Genomic DNA, 22,156 nt, shown 5'->3' on the forward strand with positions numbered 1-22,156 from the left:
TTCATCCTAGAGCCACTGGAATGGAAGACAACTGCGAAGGTGGGGGGGAGTGGGGGGGAGTGGGGGGGGCGGCGGAATCTTCAGACAAGCCCACTGAATCGACTTCAAGTGACGGCAAGTTGAGTTCCCGTGATAGCTCAATTGACTGTAAAGCTTGGGGGTTGTTACGGACTGGAACGGTCGACTATGAAGGGGGAGGTGAGTGGTGAGACTGTCGATTGCTTAAAAGACTCCGTCAGCACTGACAGCTACATTCATGAAAAGGTTGCTAAAGCCTTAAATTTGCGGAGATATCCAGCGAACCGACAGATATTGATGGCATGTAGCAAACTTTAAAAAGACTATACGGGACAAGTGCAAGGTTACTCTGAACTTGCAGGGACATTGTCTTGCTGAGGTTTGGCTTTTCGTAATGCCTGATCTCTGCACTCCCGTGTTACTGGGGTTGGATATACAATCTCAGATGAAAAGTTTAGTGTTAAATTTCAATGGGCCGCTACCCACACTTACCATCCCCCGCACTGGTTACTGCGGTCTGTCCACACTAAAGATCAAAGCTCCCTCCCTGTTCAGTAATCTATCTCCCGAGTGTTGCCCGATTGCCTCTAAGAGCCGTTCTTACAGCAAAGAGGACCGTGAGTTTATTAAGGCTGAGACTCAGAGACTACTTTAAGAGGAGGTGATTGAACCCGCAAGAGTCTGTTGCGAGCCCAGGTGGTAGTGGTGAAAAATCACACTAAGAAATGATTAGCTATTGACTACAGCCTTTATACTAACTTGATCACCTACTCATTGCCTCGCATTAACAAAATGGTTAATTAGATTGCACAATATAAAGTGTACTTGACTATCGACCCTACCACCAAATCCCCATTAAAAAATGCGAATGACCCTATACGGCATTCGAAGCTGATGGGGGCTACACCAGTTTAGGAGGGTACCTTTTGGAGTCACTAACGGTGTTTCAGTGTTTCAGAGGGAGATGGATAAAATCATTAGCACGTATGAGTTACAGAGTATGTTCCCCTTGTAGAGCTCGTCGAAAGAACCAAAGACTTGTTGATCCAAACCAAGGCTTTTATTAGCAAAAGACAGGAGCTCTTCACAGGTAGCCGACCAGTCCGGAATGATCCGACCTGGCTAGGGACACAACCCTTTAAGGCCCAGACAGTAGGCGTGGCTTAGCTCTCAGCCAATCGCTGTAAGCACAGTCTAGATACTGTAACTATATACACTATATACATTGGTGATAGATCTGTACTATCACACCCCTATCTGGATAATGTCACGATCTGTGGTAAGACCCAGACCGAGCATGATAACAACCTAAAAGAATTTCTAGCAACGGCCAAAAAAACTCAACCTTACATTTAACAAGGGGAAATGTGTTTTCAATGCAACAGAACTATCCATTCTGGGCTACATTGTTCGCGAGGGCGAAATCCGCCCTGATCCTGAAATAATGGCACCCCTTAAGAAGTGCTCCGCAAAAGCCCTTAAGAGGTGTAAGGGATTCTTTTCCTACTACTGAAAATGGGTACGTGACTATTCTACGAAGGCACGCCCCCTGTTTGACACAAAATCTTTCCCGCACGCTACATGGACCTGAACTTAAACATCTGGCCATTGAAAAAGAAGCCCAGGCTATCATTGAAGCGGATGGCTATTGGAGACACTTTCTAGCTGGTAGAAAATTCACCCTGGTCACTGATCAGAAATCTGTAGCTTACATGTTTAATACTAAACACAAAAATAAAATTAAAAACATCAAGATGGTACGATGGTGAATAGAACTCTCAACTTACAATTATGAGATCCTGTACAGACCTGGCAGTTAAATGATCCCTTCAACACATTGTCACGAGCTGCTGCCAGTGCTCAGCTTGAGGGACTAAAGGAGATCCACAGCAGACTGTGCCACCCAGGGGTCACAAGATTCTTCCACTATATAAAGGCTGACTCCCTCGAAGAAGTCAGAAAACTGACTAGAAGCTGCCCTGTTTGCGCAGAATACAAACTGCGTATTTTAAAGCTCCAGGGGTCACTCACATCAAAGTGACCCGACCTTTTAAAAGGATCAGTTTAGATTTCAAAGGGCCGTTACCTTCTAACAACAAAAATGTGTTTTTCCTTACTGTAATCGACGAATATTCAAGGTTTCCCTTCGCGATACCCTGCCCTGACATCTCAATGACATCTGTCATTAGGACACTTGACTGAATCTTCAGTACTTTTGGTTTTCCCAGCTACATTCATACAGACAGAGGCTCAGCATTCATGAGCGCAGAGCTGCACCAGGCTCTGTTACACAAGGGGATTGCCACCAGCCGCACCACAAGCTACAACCCCCAGGGCAATGGGCAGGTCAAAAGGGCTGATGCCACAGTATGGAAGACTCTTAACCTCGCACTAAAGACACATGGTTACCCTGTTGCTCAGTGGCAGGAGATGCTGCCTGAGGCACTACATTCTATCGGTCCCTATTATGTTCAGCAACAAATCAAACACCTCATGAATGTATGTTTACTTTTCCTTGGAAATCAGGGACTGTGATGCACTGGCCAGCCTGTCTATCTGAACCTGGAACCGTGCTGCTAAAGACACATGCTTGGATGTGTAAAATGGACCCTCTAGTCCAGCCAGTTCAGCTACTGCACACTAATTCAAATTATGCCCGTGTTAAATTCCCAGACAGGAGCATGAACACTGTATCCCTAAGAGATCTGGCCCCTCCTGGTTCGCCCCTTCCACATGCCCCCACTCAGAGTGATCCTGAGAGGTTGGACGTACCACCCCAGCCTGTGACCCCTAGTAAGCATTCAGATGGCCATGCTGAGGCCCCACAGCCTCACGCTGGTGATTCTGGAACGAGTCCAGAAGTCCTGCGTCTCACACTACAGATCAGGGAACAAACAGTATCAACACCGCTAGTTTCCAAGGTCGTCACTCCTGCAAAGCCTCCACCTGCTCTGATAAGGATGTTCGAAAACAACCCGAGAGGCTCCACTATTTGTAAACATCTCATTATATTCTGATTGCGCTAATAGTTGCTAGCCTTGTTTGGACTATGTCAGTAAATTCTCAATGCCATTTATTTGACTGTTTTGTGTTATGCTTACAATAGAATTGCTTGCTTGATTGTTACTCCAGAAGTTGTTCTTTTAATATTAACCCAACTTCTGCTGAAGGGAGACTGTGATGAATCTCTGCCAGGCTGTCAGTCTTTTGCTGTGCTTAGTCTGCTCCACTGACATTGGACGTGTATTATCTCTACCACTAAAGACACTCCCTTTGGCTATAACTGTGTTCGCATCCATTAACATACATTATTGTACTACTGAGTTTCTACTAATAAAAGCCATGATTCCTGGTTAGCTATACACCCTTCGATTTCTTCATTAACTGGCACTTCAGTGCCACAAAATCTGCATCACCAGCTTCAGAAATAGCTGCTACACCTCCAACATTAGACTCTTCAATGACAAACTCAATCAGGGACTTATTTAAGGACTCTTTATTTTTGCATTTTATTGATTTTGCTTTTCTTTCTGAATTGCAGTCAGTTTGTTTACATTTATTTATTTGTCTACATAAGTATGTTAAGTCCGTTTTTTTTTCACACTACCAATTAGCGGTAATTCTGCCTTGCCTGCAGCATAAAAAGAATACCAGGGTTGTACTCTGACAATATATCTGAAATCTGAGTGTAATTTAACTTTTCTGGTCAGTGCCCTTTTGTCAGAATACTCTTCATCTGGTATATTACTTCTGTAATTTTGAAGATACCTACGGAGTATTACTGATGTTTTCTGGCTTATTTCAGATTTGCAGCATCCATGGTGTTTTGCTTTGTTCTCAATATGTTTGTTTTGTATTTAAGGTACAAAACCACACAACATGCCTCAATTCCTCTCAAATATTAATCAAGTTTGCAGTCAGAAAATCCAACAGCAGCTTACAAGCTCCATAAAATAAATTGTTTTTTTTCCAGAACTATCATCAAGATAGCTCAGATAATTTATTTTTCTAATTGCGGATTCTGGAAAAGGACCAAACATTTGCTGTTGCTTTGAAAAATGTTAATTAAAAAAAAAATTAAATTTAGACATACAGCACAGTAACAGGCTATTTCAGCCCACCCAATTTGCACCCCAAGTATGTTTCAAATGGTGGGAGGAAACACGAGCCCCCAGCACAAACCATGCAGACATGGAGAGAACATACAAACTCCTTACAAACAGCGTGGGATTCAAACCTCAGTCCCGATTGCTGGAACTCTAAAGGCATTACACTAACCGTTATGCCACCCAGTTAGTGAATCAATGTTTCAGAAAAATGGGACAAAAATGAGAAAATTATCGAGCAAGAGGTAAAACTGGTTTACAGGTCATGGGAAACAGGAAATAACTTGAGTCACTTATTTGATTGAGGCCAGAGAGAAAGAAAAGTGAAAGCTCAGAGAAATGGCAAATAAGAACATAAAATTAAAGTTTCCAAAAATATATCATCTGTAAAATTCAAAAACCTACTCTCTATAGGTTGCTGCAGTCGACTTATTAGAAGCGACTGTTCCACACTATGAGACACAGTGTGGGTCTAGGTGCAAATGAATCCAGAATGGTTAAAACTCTGAAATGCAAATAATAATCTCAGGGTTGTATGTGATGTCATGTAGGTACTCTAATAATAAATCTGAACTTTGAACTTTGTGGTGGAACACAGTACTGTGGGCATGTCCTCACTGGGCTGAGCAGGCTGGCCCACCTTCTGTACCTGTAGCCCCTCCCCATAAGATCCCCGAATAAAGGCTGAGAGCCCTAGTCTCCTCCCTCGTACCTGCCTTGGACGTGAGCCAGCAGCATGTAAAGGCATATCTGGGTCTTCTGATCAATGAAGCCTTTGGCTGCTTGCTTCATGTCTGCGGGTGGTCATTGATCACGCTAGAATTTATGGATCAAAAATTTGGAAGTGCCATGGACAAGGAAATCTGGCTGAAGAACCTGGAGATTGATCTAAAGGAACCAAAGGCCTCCATAAAGTTTGATATGTGGCTACACTCTTTGAAGGTCTACCTGATGTGCCACAAAATCACAGCTAATAGTGATTGGTACAACCTGCCCTTTGCAGCATTGGGCCACCAAACGTACCAAATAATTCATGACTGCACTGGATACGGAGAGGCAATGACCCTACTCCAACAACAATACTGAGTCCTGATGAACACGATGTACGTGCACTTCCAGCTGGTCTCCCGATGCCAGGGCCTGGGTGAGTCGGTCGACGATTTCATGAGGGCCATGTGAGAGCTAGGGTGAGTCTGCGGTTTCCAGAAATTGACTGCAGTGACCTACCAGGAGGAGTTCATCTGCAACGGGCTAGTCGCTGCCTTCTGCTCCCATCACATAAGGGAATGACTCCTGGAAAAAGGTGATCGATCCTTACAGGAAATGATGCAGGTGGCATGAGCAACGGAGACCACCCAAAAGAACATGGGGGTCTACTCAGCAGGCCACGCGGCTATCAGGTTGGGAGACGGCAACACCATCTTGGGATTCCAGGCCCCTGACTTCTGTTGCCATCGCCGTGCAATTACTGTGGCCAAAGCAAACACACGTAAAAGAACTGTCCGGCCTGTAGCACAACCTGCTCGAACTGCCAAAGGAAAGGACACTATGTCAGGGTATGTTGTTCTAAGCCCCACTCTAGCATTGTCACGTGCAGGCCATGGCCCATGTTGCCATCTTGGGCCGATTCACTTCCGCCGTCAATTCTGGTTGCTGAGAATTGAACTTTCAGACCAGGGGCGCGATGACATGGTGTGATGTCACATCTGGCTTCACCTCCGGACTCCACTGCGTGCAATCCATGGGGGCAACAATCTTGGTGGCATCCATCCCAACGACTTAACAGCAGTGATTTGGACAGTGAGCTGACGTTGGCTTCCATCGTGCTGAACCAGAGTAGATCACACCAGCTGGGGTGATCAATGATAGACATTGAGGTAAATGGCCACACCACTGGCTTCCTGTTCAACACAGAAGCACTGAGAGCTTCCAGGCATGGCCGAATGTTATTCCCTGACCATGTCCCTAGCCAAGTGCTAAGTTGCACTAGCCTCCAAATCCTAAAACTTTGAGGGGCATGAAATATAAGAACTTCAGACTGCTGGTGATGCCCCACCTCTGCCCAACCATCATATTGGGGCTGTGTTTCCAGTGCCAGCTTAAGGGTGTGCTGATGCAGTTTGATGGGCTCCTCCCCACCCCCTCACTGTCAGTGATAAACAGTTCTGGGACCCCCCCACCCATTCCCCGGAAAAAGCCCAATCACAAGCTCAAACACTGGGTTGGGCTCCCAACCTGTGGTCTGGTCACCCTCTTGGTCCCTCTGCCACTGCTGTTCCAAAACCTCACCTCAGACTGCAAACTGATTGCCACGAAGAGCAAGAGATATAGCCCCGAGGACAGGAAATTCATTAAAATGGAGATGGAGCTGCTGCTGGGGGAGGGCATAATAGAACTGAGTAACAGTCCCTGGAGTGCGCAAGAAGTAGTGCTAAAGTGTAGGGAGAAGTACTATATGGTGATAGAGAACAGTCAGACCATCAACTGGTTCACCTTACTAGACGCCTACCCTTTGCCCCGCATAGGTGATGTGGTGAACAAGATTGCCAAGTACCGTAGACCTCAAATTGGCATACCACCAAATCCTGATTTATCCAACGGCTGACTCTACCATTTCCGGTGGGTCCCATTCAGCCTCACAAATGGGGTGTCGGTGTTTATAAAGGAAATGGACCGCATGGTGGATCCAATGAACTAAAAGCTACGTACCGATACCTGAACAATGTCACGATCTGTGGCCATAACGAAAACCTGCAGAGGTACCTGGACACTGCAAAGGCCCTCAATCTCACATACAGTAAGAAAAAGTGCATGTTTAGCACCAAGCGGCTGGCAATCCTGGGGTATGTGGTGGAGCATGGTGTCTTCGCCCCCGACCCTGAGCGCATATGGCCCCTTCTGGAATTACCTCTGCCACAGAACCCCAGGGCTTTAAAGATGTGCCTGCGACTCTTCTCGTATTATGCCCAATGCATCCCCAACTCTGCAGACAAGGCCCAACTCCTGATGAAAACCATTATCTTTTCCCCATCGGCAGATGCCTGTAAGGCTTACGAGGGCATGAAGAATGAGATTGCCAGGGCGGGGTTGCACACCATTGATGAATCCGTTCCATTCCAAGTGGTAAGCAATACCTCTGACTTTTCTCTGGCCACCAAACTGAACAAAGCAAGCAGGTCAGTGGCATTTTTTCCCACACCCTCCAAGATCCTGAACGCAGGCACTCCGCCATCAAAAAGGAGGCACAAGCTACAGTGGAGGCCATGCACCGTTGGAGGCACTATTTGGCCTGCAGACTATTCACCCTTCTGATGGACCAGAGAGCTGTTGCTTTTATTTTTAACAATAAACGGTGGGGTAAAATGAAAAATGACCAGATCATGAGGTGGAGAATTGAGCTGTCCACCTACAGTTATGACACCTTGTACCGGCCAGGCAAGCTCAATGAGCCACCTAATGCCCTGTCCAGGGGAACCTGCGCCAGGGTGCAAGTTGATCGCATCCAGGCCCTCCATGATAGCCTCTACCACCCAGGGGCCACAGGCTCTACCATTTTGTGAGGGCCCATAACCTCCCCTACTCAGTGGAGGAAGTCAGGGAGCTGACATGCAATTGCCTTGTCTGAGCGGAATGCAATTTTACAGACCAGAATGAACCCAACTCATCAAAACCACTCGCTCCTTTGATTAATCTCACCTTGGACTTCAAGGGGCCTCTCCCGTCTACGAATCAGAACATCTACTTCCTGAGTATCATGGACAAGCACTCACATTTCCAATTTGCCATTCCCTGTCCCGACATGACCACATCCATGGTCATTAGAGCACACCGCACAGTATTCACTCTGTTTGAGTACCCCGGTTATGTTCATAGTGACCAGGGATCCGCCTTCATGAGTGAGGAGGTGGGGAAATACTTCCTTTCCAGGGGCATAGCTATGATCAGAACCACCAGCTACAACTCGCGCTGGAACAGGCAGGTGAAGAGGGAGAATGGAACGATCTAGAAGGCAGTCCTTTTTACCCTCATCAAAAGAGTCGCCTATATCCCAGTGGCAAGAGGTCCTTCCATAAGTGCTGAATGCCACCAGGTCCCTGCCTTGCAAAGCAACTAACGCAACACCCCATGAAAAATTGTTCCCCTTTCCTAGGAGGTTGGCGCCGGGAACCACACTGCCAGTCTGGTTGATGACCCCAGGGCTGGTGCTTCTCCGGAAGCATGTTTGAACACACAAGGCAGATCCACTGGTTGAGGAAGTACACCTCCAGCATGCTAACCCTCAATATCCACTGATAAGGTACCAGGACGGACGGAACGATACAATATCCAGCCAGGACCTGGTGCGAGTGGGGGCACCGGCACGGGAGGTGGACCTGATACCCAAGGGCAGCGACCAATTGGCCCCAGGGATTACCCTGACAAAGTAGTGATCCCACCTCCAACACAGCCCCCCAAGTGGCCCCCCCCCACCCCACTGGAGTGTCCCTCCAATTGTTACAAATTCCCCAACCCCTACGGACCCAGTGGATACAGATACTGCTCAGCTCTCAAATACTCAGCCAAGTGAACAAGCCACCGTTCCACTTGAACCAACGATACAGCCAGCAGTACTTCAGAGATCTCAGCAGTGAATAAAACAGCTGGAACGGCTGAACCTATGAACTGTATGGACTGCAAGACCCGTGCAGATGAACATTTCCCCGCATCACCCTACCAGACTTCATTCAAAAAAATAGGAGGGGTGAATGTGGTGGAACACAGTACTACGAGCATGTCCGAGCATGTCCTCACTCGGCTGAGCATGCTTGCCCACCTTCTATACCTGCAGCCCCTCCCCATAAGATTCACTAATAAAGGCTGAGAGCCCTTGTCTCCACCCTTGTACCTGCCTTGGACGTGAGGCAACAGCATGTAGGGGCATGCCTGGGTCTTCTGATTAATAAAACCTTTGGCTGCTTGCTTTGTGTCAGCGGGTGGTCATTGATAACACTACTGTGGTGATATGATTATGTGCACTGGCTGGCCCACCCTCCGGGTGTCTTCCTGTCCTTGACTCCTCCCTGGTCCTGCCCATGTGATCCCGGGCCATAAAGGTCGAGTCCCCTCTCCTTCCCGCTCATTTTCCTAGCCTCGACCTGGGCCAGCAGTGTCTAGTACAATAAAGCCTATCCTTCCCCTCAGCCTTTTGATTGTGTCATTATTGGGGCTACAGATGGAGCCCAGCAATTTATTGTACTAGATTTTGGAGGTCTCTGGTAATAGAGAAATTGCTGCGCCCAGAATGGTGAGAAATAGACCCCCAAGTCCCTGGTGCATCAGTGCTCTTCGAACAGCGGGTGAACTACTTCAACAACTTCCTCGATGCTGCTGCTGAGGTGGTCGACTCTGACGAAAAGAAACTAAAGATCCTTCAGACACGAGTCGGCCTGAGGGTCTACCTGGCCATTCAAGGCAGCGTGACCTATAATGAGACAATGGCTGAGCTGTGGGCACTGTATAAGCTGAAAGTGAACATGGTCTACTCACATTCCTGCTGGCGTCCTGAAAACAACATTCTGGTGAGTCCACTGAAGATTTTGTCCCCGGTTACACTGGGAAAAGACTGTCGAGGGATCCCACGGCCACAATATCACTGACCCAGTGCGTGGAAGAGCTGATCCGAGACATCTGTGTGTCAGGGTTGAGGTCGGATTATATCCGACAATGACTCCTTCAGGAGGATCCACTCCCACTCATAAAGGCTATCGACTTGATCAGGACTTCGGACTCAGCCCAGTGCCATGTGGGATCAATCGCGGCCAGAAGAGGGCCATCTACATATGTTCCACCTCGAGGGCTGTTGGCCTGTGACTCAGCGTCGGGTGTTACTAACCTGACCACGGCTGCAATAACGCCATCTGCATCATCAAGATGCAACTTCTATGGGCAGGCCAGGCACGTGAGACACCTCTGCCCCACGAGGGGAGCCATGTGCTCAGGCTGCAGGAAGAAGGGCCATTACGAAAAGGTATTTAGGACCCGACCGTAGTCCAGGACCAGCATGGCGTGCATTCCAGAGAAACTTCTGGCTTTGACTGTGTGCACTGTGAGGGGAGCGCCATCTTACTGACCACCACTCCCAACCTCAGCACCTCGGCCTACCGCTCCGACGATGTCACTTCCGACTGCCACAACTCCACTTCCACCTTCTTCTCCATCGAATGCTGCGTGGTCAACATGGAGGTCACCATCTTAGGCTGGCCTCCCCTCCGATGACAATGAAGAAATGCTTGTCCTAGCATTGGTGATGCTGAACCAAGCCAGCCCTCACCTGATCTCATACTCCATGATGCAGATCGAGGTGAATGGACATAAAACAAACTGTGTTTTTGATAGCGGCAGCAGAGAAAGTTTCGAGCACCCCAACATGGTCCAGAGACTCTCCCTCCTGGTTAGAACGATGACTGGGGCAGTATCAATAGCAGCGAGAGATCAACAGACTAATATCCGGGGGTATTGTGTAGTGTTGCTGACGGTTGCGGGGGGGGGGGGCGGGTGGTGGGAACGTTATAATGATGCCTTGCCTCTGCGCATCAATCTTCCTGGGCCTCGACTTTCAGAGTCAGTTCAGGAGTGTGACGAGGGCGTTCGGACGCCCCCAAACACCGCTGACCGTCCACAATCCCCAGCTTTCGGACGCCCATCCGCAACCAGATGCCCAGTCCCGGTACCGTCCTGTGGTCTCAGCACTCAGTCTCCAGCACTGACCTGTGGTCACACCACCTTACGGGTGCCCCTCCCCCAACCCTGCCACTGTTCGCAAACCTCACCCCGGATTGCAAACCTATAGTATGGAGAATATGCAATTTATCCGGGCTGAGGTTCAGCGACTCCTGGCAGAGGGGATAATAGCCCCTAGCACCAGAGGGTGCAGGTCCTCATCGTCAGAGGGGCAAACAAGCCCCAGATGGTAATTGATTACAGTCAGACCATCAACCACTTCACCAATTTGGACGCGTACCTGCTACCCCATATAGCCGACATAAGGTCGCAAAGTACAGAGTTTTTTTGACCATTGACCTCATCAGTTTATCATCAACTTCCCCTCCGTCCAAGCGATCGAATCTACGTGGGATTCGAGGCTGACAGAAAACTTTTCCACTTCCTGTGATTACCCTTTTGTGTTACTAATGGTGTTTCTGCCTTTCAGAGAGTGTTTCTGCCTTTCAGACCAGATGGTGGAGGAGCATAAGCTGACGGCGACGTTCCCCTACCTCGACAATGTCACCATCCGCGGCCATGACCAGCAGGACCATGATGCAAATCTTGCAAATTTCTTGCATACGGCCACATCCCTCAACTTGACGTACAACAAGGACAAGTGCATGTTCTACACAGAGCGCCTAGCCCTTCTTGGATGCATCGTGGCACATGGTGTCTTTGCCCCTGACCCTGACCGCATGCGACCACTCATAGAGCTCACTGTCCCAAACACCCTGAAGGCACTAAAGAGATGCCAGGGGTTGTTTTCCCATTACGCACAATGGGTGCTCAACTACGCCGATAAGGTCCATCCCCAATTCGATCAATGACCTTCCCATTATCAGCCGGAGCCCAGGCTGCTTTTAACCAAATTCAAGGAGGCATCACTAAGGCCACGATGCAGGCCGTGGACGAGTCCATCCCCTTTCAGGTGGAGAGCGATGCCTCTGACTTTGCATTGGCCGCCACACTAAACCAGGCAGGCAGGCTGGTAGCATTTTCTTCCCGCACCCTTCATGGTCCTGAACTCCGGCACTCTTCCGTCAAGAAGGAGGCACAAGCAATCGTTGAGGTGGTGGATCACTAGCGGCACTACCTGGACGCTAAGAAGTTTATCCTGTTGACTGACCAGAGGGCAGTGGCCTTCATGTTCAGTGCTAAACAGCAGGGTATGTTCAATAATGGCAAGATTCTGAGGTGGAGGATTGGATTATCCACCTACAACTATGATATCTTGTACTGGCCGGGTAAGCTCAATGATCCCCCGGCTGCCCTATCCCAAAAGACGTGTACCAGTGTGCATCTTGACTGTCTCTAGACCCTGTACGATAATCTGTGCCAACCCGGAATCACGAGGTTGTACCATTTTGTTAAGACACGGAACCTCCCGTACTCCGTCGAGGATGTCCAGTCCACGACCAGACGCTGCCAGATCTGCACCTAGTGTAAGCCTCAGTTCTACTGGCCAGAAAAGGCACAGCTCATCAAGGTCACCCGCCCTTTCGAATGACTCAGAGCCGACTTCATGTGCCCCCTCCCAACCACCAATATGAACGCCTACTTCCTGACAGTGGTGGACGAATTCTCCAGGTTCCCCTTTGCAATTCCCTGCCCAGATATGACCTCAGCTACCGTTATTAAGGCCCTGCGCAGCATCTTCACCCTATTTGGGTACCCCGACTATATTCATAGTGACTGGCAGACCTCGTTCATGAGTGAGGAGCTACGAAAGTACTTCCTGGCCAGAGGCATAGCCACCATCAGGACCATCAGCTATAACCCCAGGGGTAAATGGACAGGTGGAAAGTGAGAATGCCACCATCTGGAAGGCGGTGCTCCTGGCCTTAGGTCCAAAAATATGCCAGTGTCCTGCTGGCAGGACGTCTTGCCCGAGGCACTCCATGCCATCCGGTCATTACTGTGCACCGCCACTAACACCACCTCGCATGAATGCCTCTTTGCTTTCCCTATGAGATCTGGTTTATCCATCCCTCCCTGGCTGACAACCCCAGGGCTGGTTCTGCTTCGGAAGGACATCAGGGGGCATAAGACGGACCCCCTGGTTGAGGCGGTGCACCTCATACATGCAAACCCTCAATACACATTTATGAGGAACCCGGATGGCCTCAAGGACTGTGCCAATACGAGACCTGGGAAGGGCCGGAGTCCCTGAGACTGCCTTGACGGCTGGTGACCCCGCCGCGGATCCGATCGTGCTGCATCAGAGCACGACCCTGGAGTCCAAGCCGCCTGCCTTTCCGCCAGACATCCAGGCTTCCACCCCTCGTGAAGCAGAGGAGGACCCTCCATCACCCTGGGAGTCCCCTGCCAGCACCCCGATCCTGATGGTTCCTGCAGCGGACTCTTCTCCATCGGCCCCCTCTCCGGAGGAGCGCCGCACGGATACGCTGGTTCCCCGGCGGTCTGGTAGAAGGAGGAGGTCGCCTGTGCGGCTAAACCTCTAGCTGATGGGGGTGTCCGCTTCTCCCCTCCCCTTTTGTAATAGTTATTGATGTTGCTACTGTCATTATTGATGTTAGTGTTATTACCCCCGGTTTGCTGTTTGTTTTTCTGGTGGGTTTCATTTTTTAAAAGAGGGGGTGAATGTGTGATATGATTATGTGCACTGGCTGGCCCACCCTCTGGGTGTCTTCCTGTCCTTGATTCCTCCCTGGTCCTGCCCATGTGATCCCAGACCATAAACCTTGAGTCTCCTCTCCTTCCCACTCATTTTCCTAGCCTGGACCTGAGCCAGCAGTCTCTAGTACAATAAAGCCTATCGTTCCCCTCATCCTTTTGTCTGTGTCATTATTGGGGATACAACTACAAACTTTAAAATAATTGGAACAATATGTGCTGACAGCTGACAATATTCCTTAATCCCATTTCCAGACATATTAAATACTACCTTTTGTGATGGAAGCTCATCTAAAGGGGTCATTTTGGTATTATGTTAGAGTTAAAATTTAGTAACTATTGAACATTTTTAAAAAGGATGATGGAAAATATGAGAAATGCATATCAAGTAGAAATTGTGGAGAGACAGTTAGGTGGCTGGCCTTGGGTCAGTGAGAAACAGCTTTTAAAATGGAGAGAAGAATAAAAATCAAGACAGGAAAATATTGCAAATATTGTAGTGGACAAGGGAATGAATAACAAAAAAAAAATCAAAACAAATAAAGAAACAAAAGATCAATCTGGGGGGTGGGGGGTGGTTGGAAATGGGAAAAGCTGAACTACTGAAGGAAAATATTGTGGGTGCTGGAAATTTGAAATGAAAACAGAAAATACTGGAAATTCTCCTTTACTGAAATTATTCAGCTCATTGTTGAGGTTGTTTGAAAATGAGAGGTTACTCTTCGTGCTTTCATTGAGTTTCATTACGACAGCGTGGGATGCCAAGGACAGACAGGCTAGAGACAGAATGGGACAAAGAATCAATATAGTTGTATTGAAACTTTTTTTTTTGAAAATGATTAAAAAGATATGTGAGGAGAAAGAAACAAAGTAAAGACCATGTTCATTGGCAGCTATTAAAGGGACAAAAGCAAAGGCAAAATGTAAAAGGATAGTTATTGAGGAGAAATATGGCCACTTGTCTGTGCACTGCAATGCTAATAGACCTGTGCCTGCTCAATCCAGCATGTTCAGTTCATCAAATATTTCTATTTGTTCATTTTATAAACTCAAAATTCATTGATAATTAAATCTGTGGTAGATTAGTTTATCAATTTGGCAGGAAGGGATAATTTTGTGCATAATGCTGGCAGCAGCTAAAGTCAACACTTGCACTTTGGCTGCAAGCAGGTAATAGAAGTCAATGTAAGAGAGACTGAAACTTGTCTAAAGACACATGACACAATATTAGAATGAGGATCCCACTGATTTAACATGGCACACACCAACATGCTTATTCAAGCTAGTGCAGATATCATCCCCATGACTGACAGTTAATAATTGCAGGGAATTTGATATATTCTGACTTAACAAGTCATTTGAAATGTTTATTTTGTGTTGACGTTTATTGTGAATACTGTGATCATTTGGACACTGTAGTGGTCAGTGACAAAGGGGAGCTAAGATCTGGGAAGATTCAAAAATGAAGAAAGAGGAATGTGGTTATTGGGGAGAACAGTGGGATGACCTGGTCACGGAGAGCCACACCAGAAAAGTATGAACATGCTGCTTTTCCCCTCCAAATTTTTCTGCCTCTTCCTCCTTTTCCTTCTCCTCGTACTCATGCAGCACAACAGCTCACCCACCATTTAGCCAGTGGTGCAGTCTGTGACCTCTTATAGTAATTTTATACAGCAGGCCATGATGAGTATTGACACCCATTCTACCAAGTGTGTCAGAGCTTTCTGAGCAGTGGAATAGTTGCTTGAAAACTGAAATGATCCATTTAATATTTTTATGTGCAACATGGTATTCTCCATTAGGCACTTTGCTCATTCATGCATGAGTCTCACATGAGAGATGCGAACTGTCTCTTCCAGGAATAGTTTGTCACCTTAGCTCAAATACACATGCGCTACTGTAGGATGAAGGCATCATGATTACCAGGAGAACTAATCTGAATAATGCCCTATGGTAATACAGCAGCAGAATGCTGGCAGAGTGAAACACCTGCAGCTCACACCTTACATAAAGACAAAAGCACCCTGCACCACAGGCCAAAGTCAATGCCCAAAAGGCCACATGTTCACTCTGCCTTCTGCTTGTCAATATGAGGGAATGGAAAGCAATCAGCAGATTTTGAATGGAGAGCATCAGGGTCCACCCATACATAACAGTTGACTGCAGGCCACAAAATGTTGTAAATTCCTCGAGCTCGAGCCAAGAAGTTGGCTGACGTTTAACAATTCTAGTTAGTAACCTTGACAACCATTGGAAAGTGGTCCTTACGCTGCAGTGGTGGAATAGTAGCAAGATGACTTGGCATATTTCAGGAAGGACGCTTGATACATTTCACCTCTCTGAATTTTCCACTGAACTTTCTGCATCACCTGGCCTCTTGCTACAAACAGTTAACCTCAATCCCACTCCATCTTCTAGAAGTTTCTCCTGCTTTGCATGGCCACTGCTCAAAGGGAATGCATGCTAAATTGGGAACAAATTACTATTTCAAAAGTCTTAAAGCCAAGCCAATCTCCTGACACAGCTCTACCCTGTGATTGTAGCAACTAAAAAATTCTATAAGGCACAAAATAAATGTTAGATTGCAGCCACAGCCAGTAGGAATCAATAAGCAACTAAACCACAATTAGCTGTTGACCCTTCAAACAGAGTTGATGGGTGATTCTTTCGCTGCCAATACTCCATGTGGATTTAACACATGGCGTTAACCAAGTTGGCTGCACTGGCATCAAATAACCAATAGGCATTGATTGATGCCAAGATAACTTTAGACACTTCGTACACAGATGTTATTCCCTAAAAGAAACTCAGGATATGAACGCATGTACACAAATCAATTATAACATTGGAACTTGTTGAATACCTGCAGAATTCTAACCACTGTAGCTTATGGTGCTAGATTTTTGTAACCAGAACTCAAATATGGATGAAATTGAGAGAAAGTAACAATATCTACCCCCATATTACTGTTGGCAGAATATAAGTTATATTGTGTTAAAGAGCACTTGATCTTCACGGTAGCTCTTAACAGGAGATTAGATGCACAGTTCCTGTACTACGTCTTATGTGCATCCAAGCCAGTTCTTATCACCAACTTAACCCTTGGTGGCTTATGGAAGCTTGCTACCAGGCAAATGTGGCACATTGCTCTCCCATGTCTGTTTGTCCTGGAATACATCATTCCCACCCCCCCCCCCCCCCACATTTTCACCAGTTCTTTTGATCATCAAGGTAGAATTTGAGTTTTTATTGTAAATAAAAACAATTTTACATTGTAAGAATGAGAATAATTCATTGAAACAGCACAACTGTAAATATGTATTTCAACATGATTACAAAAAAACAGTAAAATTATCTTCCTTTTAAAAAGCTCATTGGCACGGGCTTATTTTTCTTCCATTCAAATTTATTTTGATATGCAAGTGTAACCTTTATGAAAGGTATTCATTTAAATGTTTTTGTATGTGTTCTGTAATTAGCATGATATGAAACACGGAGAACCATTTGACTGACCGTTGTGCATGTGTAGAATCAGCTCAGCTTGCACAATATTTGTCCCAGTGTCTCCCAAAGAACTTTCCAAAAATCATTTTTCTCTGTTGTTATCTTTGACTTCAGTCTCTTTTAATATTCTAGAGTCTGGGTTTTTCGAATCGGGATGCCTTTCTGACCTGGAAGATTAGTTGCAGAATATATTCTTAATATAGATGCAAACCTTAACGCTACAGTGCGAATTAAAATATTTTTTTTTGGATTTGTCAGCTTGGCATGCATTGTGATCGATTGCATTGGCATTTGGAGCATTGAATTTTTCAATGATCCTCACACCATTCTTGGCATTTGTAATATATATGTCAGAAAGCAGACTTTCATGATTTGTATATTGTTGCAAAGTGCTTTTCCAGACATGGAGAATGATTAGATCATCCACAGACATGAATGGTCCCCTGAAAAATCAGTGACTCAAGGCTTAGTAATTCCAGTCTTGCCTTACTTTTCACGGTAATCTCACCTTGTTCTTCTCTGATAGTTGTATGGCCTTTTGGGCATTAAAGTACCCAGCGGTGGAATCATATTGATGAAGGATCAAGGTAAAGAGAAGTGCAATGAGGGAAAAGGAGTGCAATGGTGGAAGAGGGGCTGATATTCTGCAGATTTGCAGTAATATGTGTTCAGATGGAATAGTATTTCTGCCTCTTACTCCCAAAATACTGATGGATCAAACATTGATGATTATTATACATGCATCAGCATATCTGAGAAAACTTTGTTGCTCAAAGCGAGATAGAACCATAGAACACTATGGCACAGAAAACAGGCCATTTAGCCATTCTAGTCTGTGCTGAAAACATACCAATAGTCCCACTGACCTGTACCCATTCCATAACCCTCCAGACCTCTCCCATCAATGTATCTATCCAGTTTCTTTCAGAACTTAAGAGTGAGCCCACATTTACTGTGACTGATAGCAATGTTCCACACTCCCACCACTCTCTGAGTGAAAAACTTCACCCTAATATTCCCCCGAAAACTTTCCCATTTCACCCTAAAGCCATGTTCTCTCCTAATCTAAGTGGAAAAAGCCTACTCACATTTGCTCTGTCTATACCTCTTACATTTTTATAAACCTCTATCAAATTTCTCATCATCTATGCTTCAAGAAATAAAGTCCTAACCTGTTTAATCTTTCCATGTAACTCAACTCCTGAAGACCCGGCAACATCCTAGTAAATCTCCTCTGCACTCTTTCAATCTTACTGATATCCTTCCTGTAGTTTGGCACAGAGAACTTTGCACAATACTCAAAATTTGGCCTCACCAATGTCCTATACAACCTCACCATAGTATCCCAAATCCTGTACTCATTACTTTGATTTATGAAGGCCAAGATGCCAAAAGCAGTCTTCACAACTGTTTACCTGTAACACCACTTTTAGGGAATTATGTATCTCAATTCCCAGATCCTCAGATTCCCACACTCCTCAGTGCTCTACCGTTTACTATATATGCCCTACCTTGGTATGTTCTTCCAAAATGCAGCACCTCACACTTTTCTGCATTAAATTCCCTCTGCCACTTTCTGTCCCATTTTTCCAGTTGGTCCATATCCCTCTGCAAGCTTTGAAAGCTTTCCTTGCTATCAACAATGCCTCCCATCTTTGTCATCAGCAAACTTGCTGATCCAATTTACTACATTATCATCCAGATCATTGATATAGACAACAAACAACAATGGTCCCAGCACTGATTCCTGAGGCACACCACTAATCACAGACCTCCAGTCTGAGAAACAATCGTCCTCTACGACTCTCTGTCTTCTCTCATTCAGCCAATTTCGAATCCAGTTTATAACCTCTCCATGGATTCTTAGTGTTTGAACCTGCTGAACTAACCTGCCATGTGGGACTTTGTAAAAGGCCTTACTAAAGTCCATGTAGACAACATCCACAACCTTTCCTTCATCTACATTCTTGGTGACCTCCTAAAAAAAAACTCTATAAGATACGTTAAACATGACCTACCACACAAAGCCATGCTGAACTGAATATCCTTAATCAGTTCTTGGCTGTCCAAATCCTTGTAAATCCAATCTCTCAGAATTCCAATAATGAACCTTCTACTAATGTCAGGCTCATCAGCCTGTAATTCTCTGGTTTACTTTTGGAGCCTTTTTTGAACAATGGAAGAACATGAGCTATCCTCCAATCCTCTGGCACCTCACCTGTGGATAAGGATGTTTTAAATATTTCTGCAAGGACCCAGGCAATCTCTACACGCATTTCCCTCAAGGTCTAAGGTAATATCATGTCAGGTCTGGAGGATTTATCTACATTTATTTGTTGTAAGACAGCAAGCACATCCTCCTCTTTAATCTCTATACGGTCCATGATACTACTGCTTGTTTCCCATCCATCCTTATACACTATGCCAGTTTCCTGTGTAAATACTGATGCAAAAAAAAAACTGTTAAAGATCTCCCCCATCTTGTGAGGCGCCACGTATAGATGACGGCTCTGATTTTATAGGGGACCAATTTTGTCCCTTACTATCCTTTTAATATAATTGTAGAAACCCTTTGGGTTTGCCTTCACATTATCTGCCAAAGCAACCTCATTTCTTCCTTTTGCCTTCCTGATTTCCCTCTTGAGTATTTTCTTACATTTTCTATGTTCTTCTAGTACCTGATTTGCTCCTTGTTGTCTATACCAACAATACACCTCTCTCTTCTTCTTAACCAGATCACCAATATACTTTGAAAACCAAGGTTCCCCATGTCTGTTAAATTTGCCTTTAATCCTGACAGGAACATGCAAACTCTGCACTCTTAAAATTTCATTTTTAAGGCTTTCAACTTACTGAACATATCTTTGCCAGACAACAACGTATCCCAGACCACTCTTCCTAGATCCTTTCTCATTTCCATAAAATTGGCTTTTCTCCAATTTAGAATCTCAAGGATCAGATCTAATTAAGTTGAAATGAATGACATTATAGTCACTGGAACCAAAATGTTCTCCTACATATACATCTGCCACCTGACCTGTCTGGTTCCCTCAAAGGAGATCAAATATTGCATCCTCTCTCATTGTCACCTCTGTGTATTGATTAAGATAACTTTCCTGAACACATTTGACAAACTCCATCCCATCCATCCCTTTTACAGTTTGGGAGTCCCAGTCAATATGTGGAAAGTTAAAATCTCCTACTATCTCAACTTTCTGTTTCTTACATCAATCTGCTCTCCCTCTACAAAAAAATTGCTCCTCCAATTCTCGTTGACTATTGGGCATTTCATAATACAACCCTATCAATGTGGTCACATCTTTCCTCAGATCCACTCATGTAGCCTCTGTAGTCGAGCTCTCTGTGCTGTCCTGCCTAAGCACAGCTGTGATAGTTTCCCTAACTAGCAATGCCACTCATTCTTCTTTCTTTCCCTCCTTCACTATCACATCTGAAACAACAGAACCCCAGAACATTGAGCTGCCAGTTCCGCCTCTCCTCCAACCAAGACTCACTAATGGCAATAATGTCATAATCCCATGTGCCAATCCATGCCCTAAACTCATCTGCCTTTCTGACAATACTCCTTTCATGGAAATAAATACATCTGAGAATATTTCTATCACATGCAAACCTTTGATTTCTGTCTATACCTGCAGTCCTTGCATGACCTTTCTCCTCCTCCACCTCACTCTCTGCTCTAACGCTCTGCTTCCCATCCCCCTGTTAATCTAGTTTAAACCTACCCGCAAGGTTGTTAGATCCCTCCAGTTCAGGTGCAAACCGTCCTGTCAGAACAGGTCCCACCTTCCCTGGAACAGAACCCATTTGTCCAGAAACATGAAGACTTCCCTCCTCCACCTTCTCATTAGCCCTGTATTTAGCTGCATTAACTTCCTATTTCTATCCTTACAAGCATGTGGCATATATAGCACTCCTGAGATCACAACCCTGGAGGTCCTGTCTTTCAAATTTGCACCTCTCTAAACTCTCTTTGCAGGACCTCCTCATCCTTCCTACCCACATCATTGGTTCCTACATGGACCACAACATCAGGCTTCTCACCCTGCCTCCTGAGAATACTGAGAACTCAATCTGAGATATCCTGGATCCTGGCACCAGAGAGGCAACAGATCATCTGGGATTCTCGATCTCTCCCACAGAACCTTTCATCTGTCCCCTAAACTATAGAATCCCCTATCACTGCTTAATTCCTCCTTTCCCTCCTTCCTTTCTGAGCTGATGGTCCAGTCTTGGTGCCAGAGATGTGACCACTACAACTTGTTCCTTGTAGGTTGTCCCCACCAACAGTATCCAACATAGTATATTTATTGTTGAAGGTAACAGCCACAGGGATGGTCTGCTCTCTGCATCTATTTGCCCTTCTCTCTCCTGACAATCACCCAGCTACCTGCCTCCTGACATTTGAGAGTGACTGTCTCCCTGAAACTCCCATCTCTCACCACCCCCCCCCTCCACCCCGCTCTCGAATGATCTGTATTTCATCCAGCTCCCTAAGTCAGTTTGTCAGGAGCTGCATCTTTTACAGATGTAGTCATCATGGACAATTGTGCAGTCCCAGATTTCCCACAATTGGAGCAATCCACTGCTCTAGCTGACTCCATTATCTACTCCTAATTTAATTAAAGGATTAAACTACCTCACCTCACTGGAAGCAAGGAAGCTCTCACCTCACTGGAAGCAAGGAAGCTCTTCCTCAGCTTGCTGAAGCCTCTCGACCCAAAGCTTCAAAGCTCTGCTCCTTCACTTGGCTCGTCCTCACTGGCTGCTCCTCTTTAGCTACTCGTCCTTTACTCACTCCCACACATCAACACTCCTTCAGCTGCTCTCCGCACTCTTTTTAAACTGCCTCCCTCCCATTCACTTCTCTGCTAAGACTTCTGCACCTCCTCTCGACATTCCCTCAATCCAAAAGGCCCAAGCCCGGGAAAGTGCAGACATTTATTGTCATGAATAATTAGCACCTATTTATTCTCCTAAAATGCATTTTCTCAATAATCTCAAAGGTTTATGAGGATTATACATCTTAGTGTAAAGGCTCTCTGATCTAAATGAGTACAAATGTAGCCTCTTATAACTACTAGCTATTTCTGTCCTGAGACCATATATCCATCAGTTCCTTACCATCT

General features: G+C 45.8%; 1 long non-coding RNA gene across 1 annotated transcript in view; it reads left to right on the forward strand.

Annotated features, from left to right (window-relative positions):
• LOC138763252 (uncharacterized) overlaps positions 1-22,156 on the forward strand; it is a 29,501-nt gene that overhangs the window by 6,653 nt on the left and 692 nt on the right. The window lies entirely within an intron of this gene.

This window comes from Narcine bancroftii, chromosome 5 (genome assembly GCF_036971445.1).
Source record: "Narcine bancroftii isolate sNarBan1 chromosome 5, sNarBan1.hap1, whole genome shotgun sequence".
Taxonomy (NCBI): domain Eukaryota; kingdom Metazoa; phylum Chordata; class Chondrichthyes; order Torpediniformes; family Narcinidae; genus Narcine; species Narcine bancroftii.